The sequence below is a fragment of the Rhincodon typus genome, chromosome 10, assembly GCF_021869965.1.
Source record: "Rhincodon typus isolate 14 chromosome 10, sRhiTyp1.1, whole genome shotgun sequence".
Taxonomy (NCBI): Eukaryota; Metazoa; Chordata; class Chondrichthyes; order Orectolobiformes; family Rhincodontidae; genus Rhincodon; species Rhincodon typus.
Genome location: NC_063341.1, coordinates 31083707 through 31096997, shown reverse-complemented (window position 1 = coordinate 31096997; position 13291 = coordinate 31083707). Strand labels below are relative to the sequence as shown.

General features: G+C 39.5%; 1 protein-coding gene across 3 annotated transcripts in view; it reads right to left on the bottom strand.

The window, feature by feature from the left end:
• pde4ba (phosphodiesterase 4B, cAMP-specific a) overlaps positions 1-13291 on the bottom strand; it is a 547072-nt gene that overhangs the window by 456911 nt on the left and 76870 nt on the right. The window contains exon 2 of one of the 3 annotated variants that reach the window (XM_048601743.1): positions 9706-9829. The exons of 1 other annotated variant lie outside the window; for it this stretch is intronic. The gene's annotated coding sequence lies outside the window, so the exon portion shown is untranslated. Of the gene's footprint in view, positions 1-9705; positions 9830-13291 lie in introns of those variants that run through there. One more of the 3 variants, XM_048601745.1, reaches the window with a different exon arrangement.

Here is a 13291-nt window from a genome sequence, read left to right as displayed (position 1 = left end):
GCAAGCATGCCAAACGCCTTCTTCACCACCTTGTCTACCTGTAACTCCACTTGCAAGGAACTATGAACCTACACCCTGGCAGGTCTCTGTTCAGCAACACTTCTCAGGCCCCTACCATTAACTGTTTAAATCCCACCCTGGTTTGCCTTACCAAAATGCAACATCTCACATTTATCTAAATTAAACTCCATCTGCCACTCCTCAACCCATTGGCCCTTCTGATCAAGGTCCTGTTGTACTCAGAGATAATCTTCCTCACTGTCCACTACACCATCAATTTTGGTGTTCTCTGCAAACTTACTAACCATGCCTCCTATATCCATATCCGAATCATTTATATAAATGACGAAAATCAGTGGACCCAGCAGTGATCCTTGTGGCACACTGCTGATCACAAGCCTCCAGTCTACCACCACCCTCTGTCTGCTACCTTCAAGCCAATTTTGTATCCAATTGGCTAGCTCCTCACAGATTCCACGTGGTCTAACCTCACTCATCAGTCCACTATGCAGAACCTTGTTGAATGCTTTGCGGAAGTGCAAGTAAACAACATCTACTGCTCCGCTTTCAATCGTCTTTGTCATCTCTTCAAAAAACTCAATCAAATTAGTCCCTGGACATATTTTCTCTTCCCCTGGGATGAAGTCTTATGTCTGTGCCCATCCTCACTCTTATGAGCACCCCACTCCCTAAAATTTGACATACTTGGCCCAGCCGAGTGTGGTGGAAGGGCTGATAGCAGGAATGGCAAGGCTATCCTATGAAGAGAGATTGATTTGACAGCGTCTGTATTCACTAGAGTTCAGAGGGATGAGAGGACATTGGATTGATTTGTATAAAATTCTAAGAGGGTTTAACAAACAAGATTCAGGGAAGTTTGCTAGTTGGGGAATCTAGAATCGGGGAGATAGTCTCAAGATATGGGTAGACCATTTCGGACTGATATAAGGAAAGGTTTCTTCACTCAAAACGGTTGTGAACCTGTGGAATTCTCAACCACAGAAGGCTATGGAGGCCAAGTCACTAAATATATTCAAGAAAGAATTGGTTACATTTCTAGATTTTAAAAGGTATCAGGGATTATAGGTAAGAAGTGGGAAATTGCATTGAGAGAGAATCATTCAGAATGGTGGAGCATGCTTGAAGAGCTGAATGGTCTACTTCTGTTCCTAATTTCTTTTTCTATCATATATTACTCAGTTTCTTTGTACAAGTCATATGTATATGCATAGTATATTGCTGAGGAGCCAGCACTGATCTTTTTCGCACTTCACAATTCAAAACCTGCCAACTTGAAATTGCCTCAGTTAGCTGTACTTTCTGCATCCTATCCATTAACCAATGCTCCAACCATGCTAATGTATTACTCCCAGCTCCGTAAGCCCTCTTCTCACGAATTAACATGTTACGTCACACCTTATTGAATGCTATTTAGAAACCATGTGTACCACATGTACACCTACAGGTTTGTCTCAATGCACATTACAAGTTACATCCCCAGAAAACATCAATAAATTTGTCAAACAAAAATTTCTCTTTTGAAAAAATAATTTTGTCTGATAATATGATGATTTGCTAATGATGATTTGCTAAGTACATTGTTTGGACATCACTAATAAAAGTATCCAGCATTTTCCCAATGGCTGATGTGAAACTAACTGGCCTACATTCCTCGTCTTCTCTCTTTCACATTTCTTGCACAGCGCTGTTACATTTGCTAACTTCCAATCTGTTGTTTTGGAATAAAGGTCATTTTGAGAAATCCTCATCAGCACATCCACTAATCTCTATAGCTATCTTTTTTGAGAACTCCAGGTGGTAAACCATCAGATTCTAGCCCCTTAATTATTATCAACCAAATACTGTTTAAAAAATAAATTATCTTTATTTCCTAGCTCTTCTATTGGTCACCCTCTGTATCTGCTTGGTTTTCTACTATGATGCTAAACACAAAATATTTGTTCAATCTATCAGCCACTCCCTCATTCACTGGTCCCTTACAGATAGGGGAAACTATGTTTAATTTAATTACTCTCCTCTCTATATACTTGGAAATGCTCCTGCATATTTTTCTTTGTTACATTTGTTAATGCTACTCTTTATTTACTTGGTAAACCATGAATGGTTCTTGCTCAGTTTGCTAATAAAACATTGTTGTTGAATGATGTGATTCTCTCTCTTTAAAAGCATCCCAATGATCACTTATTGTGATACCTTTTATTCAATCAACTTTAGCTAGTTCTCCCCATATACTTAGAATCCCTTCAGTGGGATCCTTAGAATACCTAGTGGGCCTACGGCCCAACAAGTCCACACCAACTCTCTGAAAAGCTTCCCACCAAGAGTCACCCCACCACCCTATCCCTGCATTTCCCATGGTTAATGTTAGAAACATAGACATCCCTGGACACAATGGGCAATTTAGCATGGCCAATCCAGCTAATCTGCACTTCTTTGGACTCTTTGGGATGAAACCAGATCACGTGAAGGAAGCCCACACAGACACAGGGAATGGGCAAACTCCACACAGACACAGGAATTGAACCCAGGTCCCTGGAGCTGTGAGGCAGCAGTACTAATCATTGATCTACTGTGCCGCCCCTATGTAGTTGTTTTTTTTTGAAGTTTGAGATGTTTGCTTAGAGCAAAAGTAAATTGCTTTCAAACTTAATATAGAATTGAATTGTATTATAATCATATTTTCTTTATCGCATCTTTTACTATGAGATTAATTAACTCCACCTCATTGTCAAATACTGGACCTTGAAATAACTATTCGCTAATTGGTTTCACAATGTTTTGTTCTAGGAAACTGGATTGCACAAGTTCTAATTCATCTTTCAGACCACTTTTTGCTATTGTAATTGGTTTGGTCAACATATGAATATTAAGTCGTTCAAAGCTCAAACAGTACAACCACTGACATGGAGTAATAAATTGCATGCACCAGAATTTTCCGACCCTTGCAAAACTGAACTGCACCCATATCAGTTTTCCTGACTTTGAGGTAAGTTTATTTCTGCAGGATTAGAAATGCCCAATGTAAGAGTTACATTACATTTTCACTATCCAGTATTACCTAGAAAAAGTGAGAAGGTGGTTCCAAAGTAAAAACAGCATCTTGCAAGTATTGTGAATTGCTGGTCATGATAACAGCTTCCAAAGACAAACTCCTAAAAGAATACATTACTTGTGATGTAAGTGTGCAATGTATATATAAAATATTTATCTGCAAATTTATGGGAAAAGTATTCAATATTGTACATGAAACTTCTAACATATTACAAGACAATCTTCCATGATATTGCACAGACATATAGAGTTCAAAAGATCTTCTGATATTTATAATGTTTGCAGCTAAACAGTGACTCCTACCATGTGAACTACGTGCAACATTTTTAATACAATAAACACAAACAATACCAGTCTCTTTTGGGTACTGCTCTCAATGCATCAGAACTTGTGACATGGGATTGTATTATAAAGAACACAGTGATTTATTAGTGTTCAGGTAGGCTGGGATCTGGCAGTCATTGGATTTATTTCCACAGTTGAGTAGGACTTTCAGGGGTCATAAATGTTGGACAAAATTGGTAGAGGGGTCCTTTGATTCTCTGACAACTCTATAGAAAGTGTCCTGGAAAAATAAGAATTCAAATTAACTAGAAGACATACAAGTCAGAAATTGCTGTAAAATCTCAGCAGGTCTGGCTGCAAATGTGACTTTTTTTCAGATCTGAAGGCTCACCAGACCTGAAACATTACCTCTGCTTTCTCTCCACATTTGCCACCAGATCTGCTGAGATTTTACAGAAAGTCCTGATTTTGTTTTTGATTTCCAGCATGCAAGTCCTTTGTGTTTTTGTTAACTGGAAGAAAGATCCCAGGCTCTGAGAATATTGAGATGGAGTATCTTGACATTGAGGACCTTTTAAAGACAATTTGGCACCACTGAAGGCGGAAGTCTATAAATTTTCATCAGAGAGAGTTATTTAATCTGATAGAACTTTTAAAATTTGAGGGAGGAGATGACAGAGTCAAATTTGACAAGGAGGGTGGTTCAGAGGTCAGAATTAAGAGGTGGTGCCAGGAAAATAAGTCTTGGATTTGTGGAATCAAACAGTTTTGTTGGAAAGAGGAGAGCGAGAGAGATTATATGAAGAATGAAAAATTAAATATGAATTTCTTTTGGATTGTCTCAGGTAATCAAATTGTTGGCCTGAGGATATAAATCAGGAACTCAAGAGACTTCTACAAAATTCACTGTTGGGGGCAATATCCATGTGTTTAAGTACTGTTTTAGTTTCAAGAAGAGGAGCAAACATATAAATATACACATACTCATACACATGCAGTTGATTAGACTGTCATCAGGGCTTAGGCATTGGTGCTTTTTAGCAGCAGTTTTTTAAAGTGGCAAATTTGAGGCAGCAACGGTAAATAGAAGGGTAATGTACATTCTAAAGAACAAAAGTGCATGTGTGGAAATTAAATGAGAATTTGGATCCCAAATGAAATGATTTGCTGATACTCAGTATATGCAATTTTTACAAATTTTCAGCATAGGTAAGGTACTTTCATTCTACCAACTATATTCTTATAATACAGTATTTCTCATTGCATAAATAGTACTCAGCTAAGATAGAAATGGATATATTCCCAATTCTCTGCCTGTATCAAAAGTCAGTTATGAGCATAAAGCACATTTGTTTGATTTTATCTGCAACTATTCAAGATCTTTCCATATGAACAGAATATTTTAAGTAAATGAGAATATAGCAAATACCCAAACACCCAGAAATTTATATCCCAATGGGCCTAGAATTAAAATCATCATCTTATTCATCATATCGTCCCTCAAGTTTCTCCGTAGGCTGGGTTCTCTCAGTCAATATGGTGGATTCTGCTCCTATTATGGAATTTTATAATACAGAAGATCATTCCGTCAATTACTTTTGTTTCAGCTTTCTGAGAAAAAAAAGTACCCACAATTTTTATTCCCTGTTTATTTTTTCAAAGATTTGCTCACTTATGCTTTAAAAACCTACTATGGTTTCTGCTTTTGCCATATATCAGGCTGCTGTTTTACAAACTGAGACGGCCAGGCAGAAATGTTAAAATAACATGAAATTTAAAGTTAACAGCAGGAACAAAAGACTGGAATCAGGAGAAAGGTTTATTATCTAAAACACCAGGAAAGAGGAGCAACACTTAGAGTGTTTAAATGAAACGAAGTACTTGGGGCACAAAAGGTGATAATCCTATAATAAAGTAATAATCTTTGTTGATATCTTTGCAATGTTAGCCCTCACCTTAAATAAAGATGATGGAGTTTTTAACCTCGTGGAATTCACCAGATTCTTTGTAGGCTTGTCCTAGATAGATTTCTTCTTGTAAACAAATACTGTATAGACAAATTTGACAGCAGGATGGATGAATATTGTGGAAGTTGGCTTGATTACCTTTGAGGATCAGAGTCTTTTAATCCAGAACTTTCTCTCAGGAAATTAAAGCTAGAGAAAATGCTGTATACTGCATGGAACAAGCATGATTAATACACTTAATGACGACTTTTGTTGCATATGTTTTCATGAATTGCTGACATGAACTTTTATGAAAAGAGAGAATATAAACATCAAACACAAATGTGCTTGAAGGGTGCAAGATATAAAAATAGCAAAGGATCAAATATGGGGATGGCACAGGTACACTCAATCCAGAGCAAAAGTGCACTGCCTGTCATATGTGATTGAACTCTTCACTAGGCATCCAGGGCAAATGCCAGAAATATGAGAAAAACCTCACTACAGTATGTAAGTAAGAGTCCTATGTTTGTGCAGGATCCTTTTGTGAAATTGGGCTACCCCCTGTACCCGATTTATCAGATAATAAACTCGCTCAGCAGTACAGCAAGAAACCTTCACTCTGATACGTAAAATGTATTTTATTATTCATGGGATATGGGCATTGCAGGCTACTCTAGGTTTACTGCCCATACCCAGTTGCTCTTGAGAAGGTGATGGTAAGCTGCCTTCTTGAGCTGCTATAGTCCATCTGCTACAGGTAGACCCACAAGGCAATTAGGGAGGGAATTCCAGGATTTTGACTCGGTGAATGATGGAACGGCAATATATTTCCAAATCGGAATGGTGTATGGCTTGGAGAAGCAGGTGCTGGTATTTTCACATATCTGCTGCCCTTTTCTTTCAAGATGGAAACAGTTGTGGACTTGAAAACATGCTGTCTAAGGAGCATTAGTGAGTTTCTGAAGTGCACATTGTAGATGGGGCACATTGCTCGTACTGATCGTTGCGATGGTTATTCACCATGAAGCTATTTACTGTTTTTCTTCTTTTTCAGCTACTGGTTAACTTCTGGGTTTTTTTGGCATAATCTGTCTTCCGTAATTAAGTTCTGATTTATAAAAAATAGTTGTGCTGGTTCAAGTTGCAGTTATCTGCATTGAAAATAGCTTTACTACAGATATGTAGTAGGTCTAGTAGGTCTGGCTTTGGAACAAGGGAAGACATCAAGAAAGCACGGAAGATAGCAGGAAGAGCTAGAAGAAATGGGAGGAAGAAGGGGACACAATACAGGAGATTTCAACAGGAGACCTTTGTTGGTTTTCAATGTCTTAGGTACCACCACTCATATTATACTGGCACAACTGAAGTCTCATGTCAGAGAATGGACACCAGTTTACCAAGGTTGCTGTGGCACATTTCTTTTATGCATCAGGGTCCTTCTAGCCTACAACTGGGGACATCTGTTAGACCCTTCTGTTTGTTGTTCGAAATCGTGCTGGGGAGTTCAGAGGTAGGAGAAATGTTCAGAGTCCCATTTCAACACTGAAACCATCTCGCTGCATCTTGTATGCATTTCTCAAGTGGCATGGTAATATTCATGCTAGGCAGCAGTGAGTTCCCAAAGGACACACAATTACCTATTAACAGCTTGATAGAAAACCATCTTGCAACAGGTTGTGATCTTACCAAACCTGCCATATTAAATGGCCTTCAGGAACTTGATGGTGGCACAGTGGCTCAGTTTGTAGCACTGCTGCCTCACAATACCAGGGACCTAGATTCGATTCCAGCCTTGGGAAACTGTACAAAATTCCATTCACATTCTCCCAGTGTCTGAGTGGGTTTCCGCCCAGTGCTCTGGTTTCCTGCCACAGTCCAAAAGTGTGCAGGTTAGGTGTGTTTGCTATGGAAAAAAAAACTCATGGAGTAGGTGGGGTGGGTCTGGGTGGGATGCTCTTCAGAAGGTTGGTGCAGACTCAGATGGACCAAATGGCCCCTTTCAGCACTGTAGGGATTCTGTGATTCTACGATTCTAATACTCAACATGGAGTTATTTCAACACTTAGTTCACTAACTCCAACCAGATCTCCACATTGGACGCAGGGCACAAACATCCTGCAGTACTTCATGAGTACCGGCCACGTGAACTGCACACCCATGAGCATTGTCATCTGACATGTACCAAGCCCTATGAACCCTCATGGCATATCTCCACTTAGAGGCTCTGCACTTCAAAAGATAAACCTCAGGAAGCACTGGTAACTATTATTGTAATGCTGCAGCAAGGACACTTTGCACTCAGGGACACACATCCAGCTCATGGACTTGACAAGGCTATATCTCCAGGCTCTTTGCTTGTTGTCACAGCATTCACTCACTGGTGCACGCAACATCCCTGATCTTGAATAGCCTTCTTGCTCTTGTCCTCAGCCAGAGATACCAGGCCTGTAATACTACTGTTTTGCCATGCCATTTAACACAGACACAAAGATAGGAAGTTTACCGTGGTTGTCATAAGACCTTATGTCCAAATCAATGTAAATAGCCTTCACTCAGGGGCTCCAATCATTGTAAGTCCATGGCAGCCTAAAATAGTGGTCCAGGCACTGCTCGGGTGTTCAGAGTCAAGATCCTGTCCTCATAAGAATGAGGAGCTGAATGGTGGGCAGCATAACATCTGTCTTGACTCTTTCTGCCCTATTGTGGGCCATTTTGCTTCTAGAATGAGAGAGAGGCTATGACGAATGGGTGGCACAGCTATTACTCCAGGTGCAGGTTTCACAAGCAAGCGAGTATACACCACACAGGGCAGATGATAAGATAGAGTGAAAATAAGATGTGATACTTGGCAGAAAAACTGATACGGCAATTAACGTGCAGACTTCAATAAGTTTTGGTGGGAAAACTTATTCAGCTTCACAGTGAAAATCACTCCAAACTCAATGCAACTTGCACTTACCCCAAAAATAACATAAGATTCAGCCCATCATCATGTTCAAGCAGCACTTTTGCTGCCCGGACCATTTGAGATGACCTACGGCCCTGACTTATGCATTCATACTTGTGGTCCAACACCGACACACAGAGACAACAGTGTTTGTTATGTAGAAGATGCACGGCAGTAATTCAACAATGTTTCTTCAACTGCACCTTGCAAACCTGCAAACATGACCTCGTAAAAAGACAAGGACAGCAAACAGTTGGGAATTCAACCATCCGCAAAACCGTTCAAGCCAATTAGGGATGGGTAATGAACACTGGCCCAGCTACTGACTTCCACATCCCATGAATGAATAAATTACCATCCTTACCAACAGTGGCCTTACTATTAACAATTGATGGCCTTCCTTCAGTCAAACCTTTATTGATCTTGCCCTCGTTTACCATAAGTTAACACAAAAAAGGAAATGAGAACAAAAGCAAAACAACTCTATCCAATGTACAGAGATAGCAGGAACTGCAGACGCTGGAGAATCTGAGATAACAACGTGTAGAGCTGGATGAACACAGCAGGCCAAGCAGCATCAGAGGAGCAGGAAGGCTGACGTTTTGGGCCTAAAAACATCAGCCTTCCTGCTCCTCTGATGCTGCTTGGCCTGATATGTTCATCCAGCTCTACACCTTGCTATCCAACGTACAATTTGTTTTCACTGGAATAATTAAGAATCACCCATGTGACCATTTTACTGTCTTTTATACCTGGCTTACCTATTCTATTGCTCCTATAATCTTGCATCAAAGGGCAAGTCAGGTTACCTCATTGAGACACCTCACGCAGCTGAGAAGGCGTAGCTGTTGACTACGCCATCTCCGTATGGGTTAGGGAAATGTTATGCAACTAACTGGCACTTGCAGTGGGAGAGGGATGATTCAGCCATCATCGTCCATGTAGGTAGCAACTACATAGATAGTAGATAGAATTAGGAAAGAGACTCTAAATAAAGAGTACAAGGAATGAGGCACTATACAAAAAACAGAACTTTAAAAGGTTATAACCTCTGCATTATCTTCTGAGCTATAAGCAAATTGGCATAGAATTCATAAAATTAGCAAGATGAATATGTGGCTTCAAGATCAGAGCAGTGGGTTCTGGTTTTTGGATCATTGGAGAAAGTGGGCATCGTATTATTGGGACAGTTTACACCTGAACCATGCTGGGGCCAATGTTTTTGTGAATCTAGAGGTTATATAATTCTTGTGAAACATAAAACCACTAGATGGGCAAAGATGCTGGGCTACACTAGGCATTTGAAAAAGAATAATACTCCCTTAGATAGGGTTGTAATATGGGATAAGGCTAAGGACAAGTAAGCTGTTCCAGGCTCCCAAACAGCAATAGATATACAATTGTGCAAAGAATCATCAGCCATTTCTGAGGAGAATGCTTTTTGTTGTTCACCTGCCAGGTACGAAGTGAAGGATAGCTCCAGACTGTCAGAACCTGACTGGGTGCATTGCAGGGCTTTAAAGATGGTGCCAACACCAGGAATCCCAGCTCTCTCAGCAGTGCCAAGTACTTGAACCTGTGACAAACAGGAGAATACAATGAGTGGGATGGCACGGGGTGTATTGTATAGGTAAGGAGGAATTTGGGAAGATAGTGTGAGAAATGTCATTAGGCCTTAGACAGAAATACAACATGAGCCTCAAAAAAATTGACACTTAGGCAATTTCCAGTAAAATTCAGTACCATATCTCAAATGCTGTGTGCAGTTTTAGAAGGATACAAATGTATTGGAGGCAGTTCAGAGTAGGTTTACTCGGTGGATACCCGGAATGAATGGGCTATCTCATGAGGAGATGTTGGTTAGGCTGTGCTTGTTTCTACTGAATTTTAGAAGTGCCTAAGATACTGGAATGGTGTTAACAAGGTGGATGTGAAAATGATGTTTTATTAGGGACCACCCTTTCAGGATATAGATGAGAAGATATCTTTTCCTTCAGAATTGTGCAACTTTGGAACTCTTTGCCTCAAAAGGCTGTTGAGATGGATTCACTGAATATTTTTAGGGCTGTGTAAAGAGATTCCTTTGCCTAACAAGAATTTACGTTTATCTGGCATGGATAGGAATCTGGATTTCAAACAACAAACACACTAGCCATTGTCTTACTGAATGGCAGTGCATGCCCAAAAGGGCTAAACAGTCTACTTGTGCTCCTATTTCATTTTTTTTCCCATGTTTGCAACACTGACAAAGGCACTTGCATAATAAATAACAGGGAAGCATGGTCATTCTGAAGAGACACAAAGCTTGTTTCTCCCATGGAGTCATTGTCGCTATCCTAGGATTGTGGTGCAGTGTTTTGCCTACACTTCTTGAGAGTAGCATGCAGAAATGATGTAATACATTATAAACCTTTGTCAATTATAAAACACTCACACAAAATGGCAGCAGTAAGAGATTCACATCAGCAATATAAGCTTCCATGGAAGTGGTCAATAATGTCACCATAGCTCTGCTGTGGTTGACTCTACTGCAATGCTTGTGGAATTGAACACTTTGGTCCATGAATGACAGTAAGAGCTCTATCATGTTCTTCGTGAAGCCACAGTAGAAATTGGGTCTGTAGTCTTTTCTATTTTTAACCACTGAATCCTACCTCACTGGCAGATAGGTCGATACATTTTACATTTCTAGATAAATACCCATCATTCTTCAGTAGCCTGGATCCTCAATGTCAGTATTATTATTCTCTACAGTAGAGCTGATGTGTGATCTTGGCCTTCCAAGAGCTGCCATTTCATTTGTTCTGCATACTAGTTTGTTGTGTGCAATACGGCAGTGTTTATTCCTTTTATTCTCAAACTAAATTTCTTTGATATCTTTAAAACCAATTTGTCATACACTATTGAAATGATTCCCTTGACTTTTTAGCATTTAATAAAGTACTTGTAACGAGCAGACTATTATAAATAAAAAGAAGCTAGATTCATTACATTTTACCTGGGCAGGCTTTAAAAAGAAATAAAAGAATCTAAATAAAAAATAAGCAGCTTCCAGATTTTATTATTACAAACTATGTAGAACTAAGGAAGAGCTTCTGCTAGGGGCCAAATTAAAAGCAGAAACAGAGGTAATAATGACTGGATTACTACTTGAGCAAGTGGGCATGGCGCACACAAGATCAGAGAGTTGAATGCTTGGCTCAAAAATTTCTGCAGGAAAATATCATGAAGCACTGACAACAGTACTGGGCAAAGAGGCAGTGGAGTGGTTGGAATAGAATTCACTTGAGCCATACTCGGACCAGGATCCCAGAGAATTATTTATCTAGAGCTCTAGTTATGCATGTGAATTAAAATTATTGGGACTTTAGATGAGAATAGGATTTAGAAAATTAATGAGCAAGGACAAGGCAATACACATGATGATAGCCAGACTGTAACAGGAGGGATTAAGTATACAAATACACATGAGCAAATAGGGTCAAAATAGCAAAAAATAGTCAGAAGTCAGAATGAATGGCATTCTTTCTGAATACATGCAGAACTCATAACAAGACAGATGATTTAGTAACACAAATAGAAATAAATTGGTATGGTATGATAACTGTTGCAGAGATAAGAACCGAATATTCAATGATATTTGATATTTCAGAAGTTAGAAAGAAAAGAAGGTGGGGTGGTGTTAGTAAGAGACAAGATCAGCATGGTAGTGAGAGATGATCAAGGTATAGAAACAGCTTGAGTTTAGATACAATATATCACATGAACAAAATCACTGGTTAGGTTCGATTATAGATCCCATATCGGTGGCAACATCGCAGGATCCAGCACATACTGAGAAATAGTTGAGAATAATTCTTTCTCTCTGGCATACTATCATCCACTCCTTTCTTTGCCTAATTGTAATTCTCTGAGCTCCAACTCCACCTGCCTGCATGTTCCTTTAGTGCCAACCGACCTCCACATACACCATCATTTCCGAGCTGCTATCAATCCTGAAGGAGGATTACTGGACTTGAAACATTAACTCTACTTTCTCTCCAAAGATGCTGCCATACCTGTTGAGCTTCTCCAGCAGTCTGCTCTTGTTTCAGCATCCACAATTCTATGTTTTATTTTGGTGGTCTAACTTGATGTTGGTTTTGCCTCCAGGTCTCTTTACCTCAGTAGCAATGCTTATGTTATTCCTAATAACTAGTCAAGGTTAACATGGTGGTGAAACATCTTTCAGATGGCTGCTACAGCCAACTATTACACACAATACAATCTAATATTTGACTATTTGGCTAGAAAACAAGAGCATGCTTCTTACAACATATCATACCTCAAATGATCCACAGCAAGAAAGCATAAATGGAACCATTTTACCCTCAGGTCACATGCTATGATGCAGTCATCATATTATCCACATATATTTAAAAGCTATACTGGCCACATGACATAAGACACAATCCCCCTCCTTTTACTAAAGATGCCTAGTCATCCCAAACTGATGTATGTGTAATAGGCACATGTCAATTTATTAATAATACAAATACATAAAGAGTGGAAAAAATTAGCTTGTAAAACTTCAATGCAATGCTTTGGAAGTTTGACATCTCATTCTGATCTGGTGATTGTATATCTGTCTGGAAAGGTCGGTTGTTATTTGTTGCAGTGGTTCAACAACTTGATTGTCTTGCTACTGGTTGCTGCCATTCAACACCACTGCACAATCACCTCCTTGGAGTGTTCTTCCTCACTCCCATTGTGTATGACTGGTATGTATATTGGTCTGAGCTAGCTTCTGTTCTTTCACAATGTAGCACATGATCAGTAATTTGTATTATTTGGATATTTAGAAACATTAGCTGGTATCTAAGTATTTGCATTTGTACTTCTAACAGACACATTCTACCCAAGAGATAGTAGGATCTGCAGATGCTGGAGAATCTGAGATAACAAGGTGTAGAGCTGGATGAACACAGCAGGCCAAGCAGCACCAGAGGAGCAGGAAGGCTGACGTTTCGGGCCTAGACCCTTCTTTCTGAAGAAGGGT